Source organism: Panthera onca, chromosome F2 (genome assembly GCF_046562875.1).
Source record: "Panthera onca isolate mPanOnc1 chromosome F2, mPanOnc1 haplotype 2, whole genome shotgun sequence".
In the NCBI taxonomy this organism is placed as follows: domain Eukaryota; kingdom Metazoa; phylum Chordata; class Mammalia; order Carnivora; family Felidae; genus Panthera; species Panthera onca.
Genome location: NC_138356.1, coordinates 41,785,983 through 41,799,294, shown reverse-complemented (window position 1 = coordinate 41,799,294; position 13,312 = coordinate 41,785,983). Strand labels below are relative to the sequence as shown.

Genomic DNA, 13,312 nt, shown 5'->3' with positions numbered 1-13,312 from the left:
AAAAGCTGGTAAGTCACACATTTATGTTACCAGCCCCTACCTGTGCCTTTAGCTCTGCACTCAAATATGCAATTGCCCACAAGATTTCCCCCTAGATTTCCAAAGAGCATCTCAAACTCAACATGTCTGAAACTCTAATGGCCCATCACATTTAGAATGAAATCCAAACTTCTCATCCCTGCTTGCACGTTTCCTCATGACCTTTCTGACCTCATCTTCCACTGCCCTCCTCCCTCACCACCCTCCAGCCACACTGCTGGCCCTCTATGCACACACTTACTGTTCCTTCTGCCTCTACTACTAGTCACTGGATAGAGCCTCACAGAGCTTACTTACTCCTTTACATCATTCAGGGCTTGGCTCAAAATTCACCTTCTCGACCCGCTGTCTCACATATCACTCTCCTAAAGGTTGTAGAACTCAGTACTCTCAGGTTACCCTTATAACATTTTAATAACCTCATACTATAGTGTCAAGCATTATATTAAATGCTTTATATGCATGATCTCATTTAATCCTCAGGACCACCTGGTAGAGACAATCTTATCTCCACTTGCAAATGAAAAACTAAGGCTAAGAGAGGTCAAATCCAAGGTCATAGAGCTTGCACTAAGGTCTGATTCCAAAACTAGTACTCTTAACCATTAGAAACAGCTGCTTCTCACTTTAAATGCTATTCTTAATTATGGACGGTATGGCCTCCAGGCTTGATTGGTTTCAGTTGCACTTGTGTTTGAGCAGGTAAAGTAACTCAGGGGTATCGGTGTGTGTTGGGGAAGGGCTTATTTTCCAAACTGTGGCTTTAAACGTTCAGATAATACAAAATGCAGGTTAAGTAGGGACAAATTCAAACATGGGTCTAGACCTCTGTGGCTTGCTTGTATAGACTTATTAAAGAAGATGAGAGCATTTTGTCCTTAACCTTGTTGGGTTTTTTTAGGCTCAAGTTCTGAGAAGCTATTAAAGCTTTTAAGCTTTAGATTTTTCCTTTAAAAAAAAATCCTATTTCCACAAGGTGATTAGAAACAAAACCCTTACAATAAAGTCCTTAGGAAAAGGTCTGTGTGCAGGTGAAAACAAATATTTATCGAACACCTAATGTCCCAGACACTTTACTGATTTCATTGTCTCTCCAAGTTGGTATTATTTTCCTGCTCTTCCAGTTGAGGACACTGAGGGACTCAGAAGGTAAGTAATGTCCCCATACGGAGCAGGAACCCCCCAGTTTCCTCCTCTTGCTTACCACATGCTCCAAAGTGGTTTTGCCTTCCCAGCATGCAATGTAATTGATTACCTGAGGCCCATTCCATGACTCCTGTTCTCCAGGCTCTGAAATTTAGTTCCATGCTATGGTAAACATGAAAAGTTACTTCCTAGGGACCTATGTGCCTTTCTGGAAGTGTTGCAGAAACCCAAAAGACTGCAAAGGAATTTAAAGTTCTCATAGATCTGTGGGTCTGCTCAGGTAACCAACAGATACCAGATCACACCCAATTCTCAGTTGACACTGTTTCGTTCAAGAACAGTGCTATTCCTCGAGCACAAAAACTCTTCTGCCTCCAGCCTTTGCAGTGGCTCTTCTGGCTGCCTAGGCTACCCTTTCCCCTCATGTCTGCCCTCCTGTTCTGGCTGCTCAAGTGCTACCTCATCAAAGACGCCTGCCTGACCATCCTATGTCCCCACCAGCCTCTCTAACCCTTTACCCAGCTTTGTTTTTCTTTGCAGCACTCATTGCATTATATATTTACTTGCTTATTGTTTCTCTTCCACTAGGTGGAAACTTCTTGATGGCTGAGAGTTTGTTTTGTTCACTACTGAGTCTCTGGTGCCTGGCATAAACTAGGTGCTCATTAAATAATTATTGGAGGCATGAATGGATTCTGTGAATACAATAGACCTGAATGAATGGGTGGATGGGGCTTAACCACTACAGGTCTATATATTTATGTGTTCCCTCTTCCTGAGCTACAAAGGGAAAGAAATGGCTATTCCTACCAAAGAGGACTAAAGCAGAAGAGGCCCCAAAAGAACAGAAACCAAAAACCCTCCTGCCTCAGATTATCAACATGCTTAGGTCTTTTGCCAAAGCCATGAACAATCTGGACATTTAAGAACGTAAATTAATCTTGCAAAATGTAGTAGATATTTAAGGTAGTTAATTCCAGCAAAAAGAATAACCCAAAAACAAGTTTCCTTAAATAGGAAGACCATGTAAGTGGTGTACAGCTTATGTAAGTACCAATCATATTATCTGCATCATCCTTTTAAGAAGAGCAGAAAGACACATTCTACTCAAGCTGTCCCCATAATAGAGCAATTCATGACTACAGACCCCACCCGGGGCTGCCTCTGGCACATGGCAACAGTTGGGCAGTGACCCAGAAGTAGGCATGTGAGTGACGAGTTAGCTTTGGCAGCAGGAGTTGTAGAAGACCTGACCTGCACTCACACAGGTAGCCACTGCAACTGCCCTTTCACCCGGTTGGGTCTACCCCACGTAACTGGTCCCCAGGGCTTTGCGGCTCCCTAGGGCTGGGATGGTGTATACAGGGACATTCTGTATCATGTATCCAGGCCATATGTATTAAGGATGTGATTAAGGATAATCATCATAAGGATGATTCCCTTTCTGCTCTGCAGCTAAGTTTTAATACAGTTTAAAATAATTGAGTACTTATTTGTGCATTCACCTAAAAACTAAGAAGCCTTTAAATTCAGGACTTTAGAGGAACTGGAGAGAGCACTGTGTGTCTGGGAGACTGTCATCGATCACTCATAATCCAGCCTATGCCACCACAGCCCCAAGGGCTCTTCTCCCCAAATACTGGCTGCTGAATGGGCTAGGCCCACCTCCCTTCTCCTTTCTGGTGCCTCAGCCAGAACACAGGCTCTTTTCATTTTGAGGATTTTGTTTCTAATCACCATGTGAACATAGGTAGGATATAGGGTTAAAAAAAAAAAAAAAAACGAATATGCAAGAGTTATAAGGTTCCAGGGGCTTGGAAAGCTGTTAACACCTATGGCCCTGGTATCATTTCTGACTTCTTCCTGAGATGGTAAGGGCATCCCAGTTAGATTTGTTTTCTGTTTTTTTATTTCAGAAAGTAGAGCACCAAACCTCTGGCTTCCTTCTGTTTCAGGCTTTCTGGAGACCATGAGAGACCCTTTCTTTTCTTCTCTTAGAACAGATTTCACTGGAATTCCAAGTGATTGCTCTTCTAAAATGCAATTAAACAAAAACTCTTCTGTCTTTCCCAGACACTTGACAGCATGCTGGATGGACGATACAAGCCCAACAGGCTGCATTTGCTGATGGACCGATTGTAAATTGCCTGAGCGGACTTCACTTTCAGACCCTCCTCAGTATAGACTGGGCGACTTGTTGCTTTATTGTTCTGAGCTTGCCCTGAGTAGCCACCCAGTGGGGTTCTCCATCTGTGGCTTGATAGGAAGCAACATTCTTTAGCAGCCTTGAAGCAACTGGCAGGGCAATGGCCACAGCCTGCCTTTGTAAGCAGGAGGCAGGGGCATTAACTGTATTGTTTCTGGATGTTGGCATAAATGTGGCCCTGCCCTGTGGTCCTTCACAACAAAACTTGAGGTTGAATCCCTTTTGTTAGGGTAGATAAGGGAGTGTATTGAGCTCCATGGAAAACAGACAGGAGGACTCTGACAGATGGGGAAAGGGTCACCCCCACAGCAGGGAGTCAGCCTGGACGAGGGTACTATAGCAACCTGCTGAGAATTATCCTGCCTATTAAAGGATGGTTGGATTCACTGGGTCTGCCCAGGCAGGGAACCTGGCTGGGTCTTTGTCAGCAGACAGACGAGAAGCTGGTGTGCAGCTGTGTGATTTGACAGTTTGGTTGTATTCAGACAGCTCTATGTTGTGGAGATGACATTACTCCTGGGTCTGACCGCATGCATCTATGTAAACCAGTGGCATACCCGAGGAGGGAGTCAGTGGGAGCAATCCACTCCCGGTGCAGACAGTAAGCAGAAAATTTCTGTGTGTGTGCTTGTCTGTAGAAAATTTTCAAACAATAATAAAACTAAGTAAAAGTCAGTTTGCTTTTTATTATTTTCATGCTCCAACAGTTCCAAACAATGCACAGGGATAGAATACTTCTCCCTCATAGGGGCAGACTTCTCCCACACCCCCTCTCTCACCCCCTTGGTACGCTACTGGGATAAACAAGCACCGGGTGGGGAGATTACAAATCAGTGAGAGGGTAAACAGAAAGCAAATGACCCCTGAGATAAGAAGTTTTTTTTTATCCCCCAAATTCTACTTTGTGGAGTTTAGAGAAGGTTGATCTGTCTGCCAGGGGCCTTCCTATTGTTTAGCTTTGCGTTTTGGTTATCTATTGCTGCTTGTAAAACCATGCCAACATTTAGTGCCTTAAAACAACAGTCATTTATTTGTTTGTGATTCTGCAGTTTGACAGGGCTCAGTGAGGATGGCTCATCGTTGTTCCCTGTGGCGTCTGCTGGAGTTGGAACTTCCTAGAGGGCTTTTTCACCCCTATGTCTGGTATCTCAGGTACCATGAGCTAAATAATCTAGGGGCTGGCCAGGTATGTCTCTCTTTCCATGTGGCCTCTCCACATAACTATATGCTTGGGTTTCCTTGCAGCATGGTGTTCTCTTCTTATGCGGTAGCAGGCTTTCCCCAGAATGCAAAGCAGAGGTTGTCAGGTTTGCTTAGTGTCTGGTCTTAGACATGCTAGAAACATTATGTCTGCCACATTCTATTGGTCAAGGCAGTCACAGGTCCAGCCCAGATTCAAGGGGAAGAAAAACAGTCTCCACTTCATGATGCAAGAAATATTATTGTGACCCTCTTTGGAAGCATCATCTACCTCACATTGTTTTCTCCATCATAACAAAGTATTGTATGCTTTCACATTTTGCCTTTAACAGTGATAAACCTTATCAGATTGGAAAAGGTAGGTCTCAAATTACGAATTAGACCTTTAGAATTATCGTGCCTTTATTCTGAATGGGAAGATGGTCTCTTCATGGATTCCTAAGAAGGAGCAAGAGTTTATGGAGCTCCAAAGATAGCAATGATATTAGAAAATATTGGGGTGAGCCTGATTTGCCAAAACCTAAAATCTAAAGCACACTCAATTCCATGAGATTGTCCAATCCAAGTTACAGCCTCAGTCTACCTCCTGAGGAAAGTTCAAATGGCTACCTTATTTTTGTTATTACTTCTGGGTATCAGAAAATCCCCTGAACTTTGAGTTACATCCTTTAAAACCAGGATTCTTGTGAGAGTCAGAATGGTGAGAGCCCTTCAGACACTGTATGATTATATCTGTGAGCAGTTGCTATAAATTTCGCCCTGGGTCAGAGAATTGCATCTCAGTCCAAACAGGAACCAGGAGAGAAGAGATGCATCAACATGACTCCCTTGTCTCTGCCAGACACAGTTAATCCATCCATCTGCATACAGAACTTTGATTTGGAAAGCATCTGTTGGCTCACCCTTTCATTCTCTTCTCACTATAAATAACTGGTGAGCAGGTAGGCCCCATGTGAATGCCAACGGTATGCAGGTATGACAACAGTAAGAGGTCAGAGCTTCCGTGGGTCACTCTCGAGCTTGGATGCAGAGCCTAGGGAAGAAGCAGCTCTCCACGCTCCCCTCCCTCCAGGGTTCTTCAAGTCTGCTGGAGCAGAAGCCCGGCCAGATCACTGACCTCACTGACTTCAGGTTTGGTCTCATGGCCTCTTCTGCTCCGCCTGCCTGCAGGTTGAATCCTGAGCCTGCAGGCAAGTTCGGTCAGCTCCCAGTGTCAGTCACCACAGGGTGCTGGGGCCTGGCTCAAAAAGGAGGCTAAGGGGGCCAGCATCCCCTGTACCTAGAACCAGACTTTCCTTCCCAAGAAGCCCAAGAAGCGGGCCTGGAGCTGCCTTTACAGAGCCATGTCTAAGGCTTTACCCCTATATTGGCCTGAACAGGCCTCTTGGGGTCTCTGGCCTCCATCACTCTCAACGCCTTTTTTTTTCTTTTTTTTTCTGCTCACAGCAAAAACTGCTGTGTCCCTCAGTGTCCCAACCCCTTGGCCCCTGCCCCCTTACTGGGGCAGACGGGCCACTGGGGTCGGGCTCTTCCTCTCACCTTTCCCATTCTCCTCACACTCCCGCGGGTTCCCATTTCTGTTCGCCCCCAGGCTCGCCTGGCCTCCCCTCCCCTCCCAGTGGCCCCAGTGCCGGCACCCACCCTCTCACACCCTTCTCGCCCTCCCTTCCGCTCGCCCCTCTTCTCGCCCCTCGGCTTTTGTTGCCCGGGCTTGTTTCTAACTTGAGAGCGTCGCCCGGCTCCGCGCCAGGTCACGTGCGTTAGTGACAACCTCTCGCAGGGCGGCCCCGGGCCCCCCGCGCCGCCGATTGGTGGGATCGGGCCTGGCGCGGCCCCGGGGCGGGGCGGCCGGGCGGGCGGGCCCGACGGGCGGGCGCAGCGGCCGATCAGCTGTTCCGAGCGCTGCACAACAACAAAAGGAGCGAGACGGGCGGCCGGCGGCCAGCAGCTCAGCACCACGACCGCCGGACCTGCCCCGCGCCCCGCGCCCCGCGCCCCGCGCTCTGCGCCCGCTGGCCGGGGAGCCGCAGCTACCTCAGCAGAGCCCCGCGCCCGTGCGCGCCGGTCCCCTCCGAGCGGCGCGCCCGCTTCCCTCGCCGCCGGTCCCCGCTGCCGGTGGGGCCCACGTAAGTGCGGGCGGGGCCGGCGCCCCGGGCCGCTCTCTCCCGCCGTCCCGCGGGCCTCGGGCCGGGCACCCTCCGCGCCTCCCGCCTCCTCCCCTGGCGGCGGCCGGCCCGAGGCCCCGGGTGCGGGCGGAGGCGGACGAGCCCGGCGCTGGGCGGCGGGTGGGTGTTCAGTTTCTGTCTCCTCCCGCGAGCTTGGCCTGTTTTCTTGGCCGCGGCGGGACCTCCTCCTCCCCTTACTCCTCCTCCTCCTCCTCCTCCTCCTGCTCCAGCACTCGGCCGTTGGACTGGCGTCGGGGGCTGCGGGAGGAGCGACCTCGGCGCCCCGCTCCGCCGGCCCGGCGGCCCTGCGCTCCTCGCCTCCTCCGTCAGCCCTCGCGACACCGGCTCGCTCCCGGTAGCACCAAGGGTCCTGCGGCGCCGGGGAACCCCCCTTTCTTGCCCGGCGACCAGCGCCTGAGTGTCCCAGGTGTCCGCCTGTCCGCCGCATGTCCCCTGACCCTGCCTGATCTTACACATCACTATAGGAGATTGCACCTGTGGAAAGGACACTGTATTTGCCCGTCAGGAGTAAAATCCTAATCGTTTTGGTCGCTGACGCCGATTGGGACCTTACTCTGTGCCAGATACGACATCGAGGGCTTCACGTGCATTATCTCCGTTGCTCCTCGCAGAGACCCTCTGAAGTAGACTTTATTATCTTGTGGATAGGAAACCCGAGGCCCAGAGAGATTAAGTTATTTTACTCGAGGCCACACAGCCAATTAAAAGGAAACGGTGTTTTCTCTTTCAAAGTTGCAGATGAATTTATATGTGGGCATGCCTCATTTTGTATTGTATTTCGCAATTACGTCTTTCGTCATCTTCTGTGCCAGTTCCAAATTAGAGTGGGTTAAGGAAGAGCCCCTTTCCATCTGTAACTTCCAAGAACTTGGGCATTTGTTGCTAAAAGAGCCTTTTCTGAATGCAGAGTAGTTTCCGAAAAGGGGAGGAGAAAGTGACCCATAGGGTCATTGAACAGTCCTAATAATGAGGTACCCCCAGATCCTGAAATCATTTGCGTGGTAATTGAAATACATTTTTCATTGCAGATGTGAAAATCCCCGGGAAGCTTTTGATTTTTAAGTCACAGCCACTATCATTCTGAATGTGCAGCATAATTTTTAAGAGCTCCTATCTGGAACCAAGACCTCATTAATTTATATGACCAAGGTCTCTTTTGTTTTTTCATCCCATCTTTTGTTCTTTTCTGTGAATGCTTGCTTGCTCACTCAATTGTTCCCTCCTGTTTCTCTTGGGAATGGTCCTACTTTCAAAATTTGAGGTTAACAGGCTAGGAGTTACCGCTTATTGCTGTCTTTGTCCACTGGCATTCAGCCTTCAGGGCAGACAGTGGTGGGTCCCTGAGAGGAAAAGCTCCCCATGACCAGTTGAATAGGCGGAGTAGGAGTGGAGCAAGCAAGGGCAGCTTTCTTGGCTTGGTTTTTCTGCAGTTTAAAATCAATTTTAAATTGAACGAGCGTATTTATTTTTCTAAAATAGGGAGGGTGGGATATAAAGAGAAAAATCATTTTGAGGCTGCTTTTCAGTGAAGACGTGTTAGTTCAGCCACCTGATATTTCGAAACTGTCAAGAAGCCACAACTGTACACATAGTTCGAAGTTAGATCATCAAAGTTGTGGGTTTTTGTTTTTTGTTTTTTTTTAATTTAAAAATGTTGTTTTTGGAGCCGCCTACTGGCAGCCAAAACCAACTGAAAAGCACTGTTCTCTGAAATTCATAGAGCCCGAGTTGAGGCTGGAAGGAGCCTGAGCAAAATGATGTGCAGGGAAAAGCAAGACACTTGGAACCACACAGACTTATGCTCTATTGCTGGCTCCACACCTGACCAACTCTATCACTCTCAAGCAAGTTACTTAATTTCTGAGCCTAGTTTCCTTATTAGTAAAATGTGACAAATAAGTACCTCAACTCACTGTTATATATCACAAGTATTCAGTAGATTGTAGCTGTAATTATTATATAAACATTTTGTAGATAAAGGCATTCTGACCCAAAGGTGCTAAATGGCTTACAGTCACACAGCTGGCATGGAATGGAGTTAAATATTCCAAGTTATATTTCATATTCTGAGTTAATACTTACTGGCTGCCTGCTATGTGGCAGGCTCTATTCTAAGGGATACACACTTAATCCTCACATGGCACTATCTTCTCCATTTTAGGGATGAAAAAACTGAGGCACCAAAAGGTTACTAAATATCTTAACTTCATACAAGTTGCAAGTAGCGTAGCCAAGATTTCATACACAGCAGGGTAACTCCAGAGCCACACTACCTGTTGGTTGTTTGCCTGTCTCAAAAATAAGATAAATTATACTAACAAGCTCTTCTAGACTAGCAACGCCTTTTCTGAGTTCTCGAACTAGAATGCTCTTCCTCTTAAGTATTAAACTTAAAGGTATTAAACCACCTTTCTGCCCACTGAGCATTTCTAACTCATGTAATAATATGAAAAACATTAATGATAAAATGTTAAGTAACAAAGCAGGAAACAGCATTGTGCCTTCACTAGACTTTATGGTAAAAAGAAACCTTATGTGTAGAAGAAGCTAGAAGGAAATGCATAATACACCAACAGTGATTGTAACAAGGCAGTGGAATAATTGTTTTCCTTATTTATTTTCCAAACTTCCTATAATGTAGTTAATTTTATAAGGAAAAAGACGTGTGTGTGTGTGTGTGAGAGAGAGAGAAAGAGAGAGAGAGAGTGAGTTTGAGTAAGTGAGTGAGTGAGACAGGGACAAAGCTGCCTTCTTAAAATGCTGGTGCCCAGATACTTTGTTTCTTTTCTCTACTGGGATGAAACTGCCCTGGCAGGTTGGCTGAGGTTGGTTAGTTATCGTGTGGAAAGCTTGCACATGCCTCAAACAGCAGTACTACCTTACCAGTCTTCTTTGCCCCTCCCTCTTTGCTGAATTCCAGAATTTTATTTGTAAATTTGTCCTCTTAGGACAACTTCTTTCTCTGGAATTCTCATTTTAGTTTTATCCATTGCCCTAGAGTTGTAAATATCAACAAGTCCACAACAGGGGTGACTGGCTGGCTCAGTCCAGTAGAGCATCCAACTAGATCTCAGGATGAATTTGAGCCCCATGTTGGGGGTTTACCTTTTAAAAACTTAAAATTTTTTAAAAAGTCTGTGACATGTAGTGAGGAGTGAAGTCTGAAGTTCTGCTTTGACTTACGGCTTCACATAGAACCAGGCCCATCAAGAGCCTCCATTCCTGGGCAGGAGCCAAGGTGAAGAATAGCAGAGACTGGAGAGGGACGGTCCCTGGGTCGTCAGCAGGATAGGCTCTCAAGATTCTGGAGAGATTTTTCTAGAACTGCATTGTCCAGTATAATATGTAATGTGAATTACATGTATGTTTGAATTTTTTAAAATATTTCTTTATTTTGAAAGTAGAGGGAGGGGGAGGGGCAGAGAGAGGGGGGGAAAGAGAGAATCCCAAGCAGGCTCCATGCTATCTGTGCAGAGCCTATGTGGGGCTTCAACTCACAAACTGTGAGAACCTGAGTCAAAAAACAAGAGTTGGCTGAGCCACCTAGGCACCCTGTTTAAATTATTGAGCTATCTTACATTCTTTTTGAGGGGGTATTAAGTCTTTAAAATATACTCTGGTAGGGGCGCCTGGGTGGTTCAGTCAGTTGAGTGTCCAACTTCAGCTCAGGTCATGATCTCATGGTCCGTGAGTTCGAGCCCCGCATAGGGCTCTGTGCTGACAGCTCAGAGCCTGGAGTCTGCTTCTGATTCTGTGTTTCCCTCTCTCTCTGCTCCTCCCCTGCTCACACTCTGTCTCTCTCTCAAAAATAAAGATTAAAAAAAAATTTAAATATACTCTGGTATATATTTTAACCTATATCACATCTTAATTCACATGTAAAAATTTCATTGGACATGCTTAATCAATTGTTCTGAACATACTTGAATTTTTTCCAAGAATAGCTCAATTGTCAACTTCCAAATTTGAATTTTAAATGGGTTAAAATTAAATAAAATTTGAAATTCAGTTTTTTGGTCATACAAGTCATATTTCAAGTGTTCATCCACCCAGGGTGCCTTGCAGCCACCTCACGAACCGTTCTAGCATGTTGGGGTCTCTCCCGACAGCTCCTTTTCCTTTGTGACACCTACAGAAAGCAGGGTAAAGGAACTTTGCATAGTTAGCCCAACCCCACTTCTTCATTGTGCTAGAGTCTGTGGAGAGAGTAAAGATGTGATCCATTTTTCCAGTGGTAAGACTGAGGCTCAGGAGGGCTAAATTGTTTAGTCTGAGCCACCTGTGGTAGAGTGAAAGCCAGAACCCCCTACTGCTGGGGCCCAGGCCAGCACTCCTTCCCTAAGACAACTCTGTGTCCTGCCCGCAGGCTTCAAAAGGTGTGTCATGTAAATACCAGCTCTGACTCAGGACAGATGAGAATGAGCTCTTCCCTTGCCTGGCTGGGCTCCTGAATACTCTGCCCACCCACGGATGGTTGCTCTTGCAGGAAATAGGGGATATCTTAAGGCAGCCACTGACTTCAGGAAACCAAAAGAAGATTGACTTGTGCTGCCCTGTGGAAAGTTCCTCCAGAGACACCTTTCCTGTGGCAGAATTGTATATGTTCCAGGCGTAAGCTGGCTTCCATCACATGGGTTTGGAGCTGGAGCTAGAGGAGCGCAGTTTGCAGTCAGGAACCTGCAGCTAGCTGCCCGACCACCGTGGCCCCAGCATTGTTCTCTGCCTTCTCGCTGCCACCTAACTAACTGGCCTGGGCCCTGTTAAGTTACCCTGATGTGACATCGCTCTTGGGGGAACACGGTGCTCACTCAGGATGAGCAGGGGTTTTCTTGTGAGGTGCTCTGCTTCCTGCCCAGCAGCTCTGCCTTCCTAGCTGATGCAGGGCCTGCAGTCAGCCCTATACTCTGGAGAATTGGGATTATTCTCTCAACTATTTCAGCAGACACAGAATTGTACTTGGGACCAATGTATGCCTTTGTAATTTAAGATAAGGGGGGATTTTTTAAGTATCTTTTTTTCCCTCCTCACTTACGTGCTCAAAACCTTTACTTATGTCAGAACTTGTGGTAGCTCATCACCTACACCACAGTAGTAGGTCCAGCAAACTACACAAGCCCACTTTTCTCCTAATTTCTTTTACATGGAACATAAAGCTGAATTTGAATTCTGTACTAGAGCTCCAGCCTTCATGGTTTGGCCCTGCTGCTTTCCAGAAGGCTTTCAGGAAGACTGGTTATGCAAGTAACATTTCCTGTTGACTCTCTTTTAATAATTAATGGCTGATGATGATGGATTGTGACCACAACAGTGCTCAGATGTCATTTATTTGAACACACACTCGTAGTATTACACATTCGTAGTAGCATGCCAAACAGTTGTAGCACTCCCATTTGCACATAAAGAATTCAACCAAGAATCTCATCAAATACAGATTGTAACTACATGTACTGCTAAAAATGATGATTGTTTGAAAGTGAAGAAGGGTCGTGGCGCCCGGGTGGCTCCTTTGCTTGAGCATCCAGCTCTTGATTTTGGCTCAGGTCATGATTTCAGAGTCGTGATATCAAGCCCCGCATCAGGCTCTGTACTGAGAGTGGAGCCTGCTTAAGATTCTGTCTCCTTGCTCTCTGCCCCTCCCCCACTCGTGTGCATACACATGCTTGCGTGTGTGCTCGCCTTCTGTCTCTCTCTCTCTCTCTCAAAATAAATAAATAAATAAATAAAAGAAAGTGAAATGTCAAGAGTCTGAAGTTAGATTCAAGGCTGATGCTGGTGAGAAAGAGTATCATTTAGGAAGATGCTTTTCACTATCCCTGGATGGTCTCATCTACTCATGGTTTCTGTCACTCCCTTTTGTTGACAACTCCCAAATCAGTGCCCCCAGCTGAGACCATGCCCTTGAACTCCAGAGCCCTATATCTAGCAGTCTACTAGACATCTCCAGGTTCATGACTTGCAGATTCCCAAATTCAGCTTGTCCAAGATGCCCAGCCTATGCCTTCTGCAGTATGCCTCTTCCACTAAATGGTCCCGCCATCTCCCCAGTTGGCCAAGCCATAAACGTGGGTCATCCTTGACTTTTCATTTCTGGCTTACATGGTCCTACAGGATCTGTTTCCTGCTTAGCACCCCTAGCGCGCTCTCACACCTGTCCATCTGGATCTTCAGCCATACAGAAGCTGCCACATTCTCACTCATCTGCAGGTTTCTGGTGTTCCTTCTCCCCCTTCCTCCATTCTTGATCTTCTCAACCACTCCAGATCAAAGTAATTTACTGCAGGAATCCTTCCTGACGTCTACCTGTGTAGATCTGAGGAACACTCAGTACTTTTTCCATGGCATTCATCACATTACCTGTCTTCCCCTGTGCTTAGCACTCTGCTTGATGCATGATACGTACTCAGTAAATATTTGTAGAATAATAGTTGACACTGACTGAGAATTTGTGCCAAGTGCCTTGCTAAGTAGGTTGCCTGCATTATCTCATTTCACAAGAGTGGGGTCAGGGAGACCATCTAGGAGGTGGTAATTGGCA

The 13,312-nt window shown here is 46.7% G+C and overlaps 1 protein-coding gene across 4 annotated transcripts in view; it reads left to right on the top strand.

Moving 5' to 3' along the window:
* Positions 1-13,312, top strand: part of TP53INP1 (tumor protein p53 inducible nuclear protein 1) — a 154,911-nt gene that overhangs the window by 130,187 nt on the left and 11,412 nt on the right. For 2 of the 4 annotated variants that reach the window (XM_060610947.3, XM_060610955.3), the window contains exon 1: positions 6,468-6,717. The exons of 1 other annotated variant lie outside the window; for it this stretch is intronic. The gene's annotated coding sequence lies outside the window, so the exon portion shown is untranslated. Of the gene's footprint in view, positions 1-6,467; positions 6,718-6,823; positions 7,927-13,312 lie in introns of those variants that run through there. One more of the 4 variants, XM_060610954.3, reaches the window with a different exon arrangement.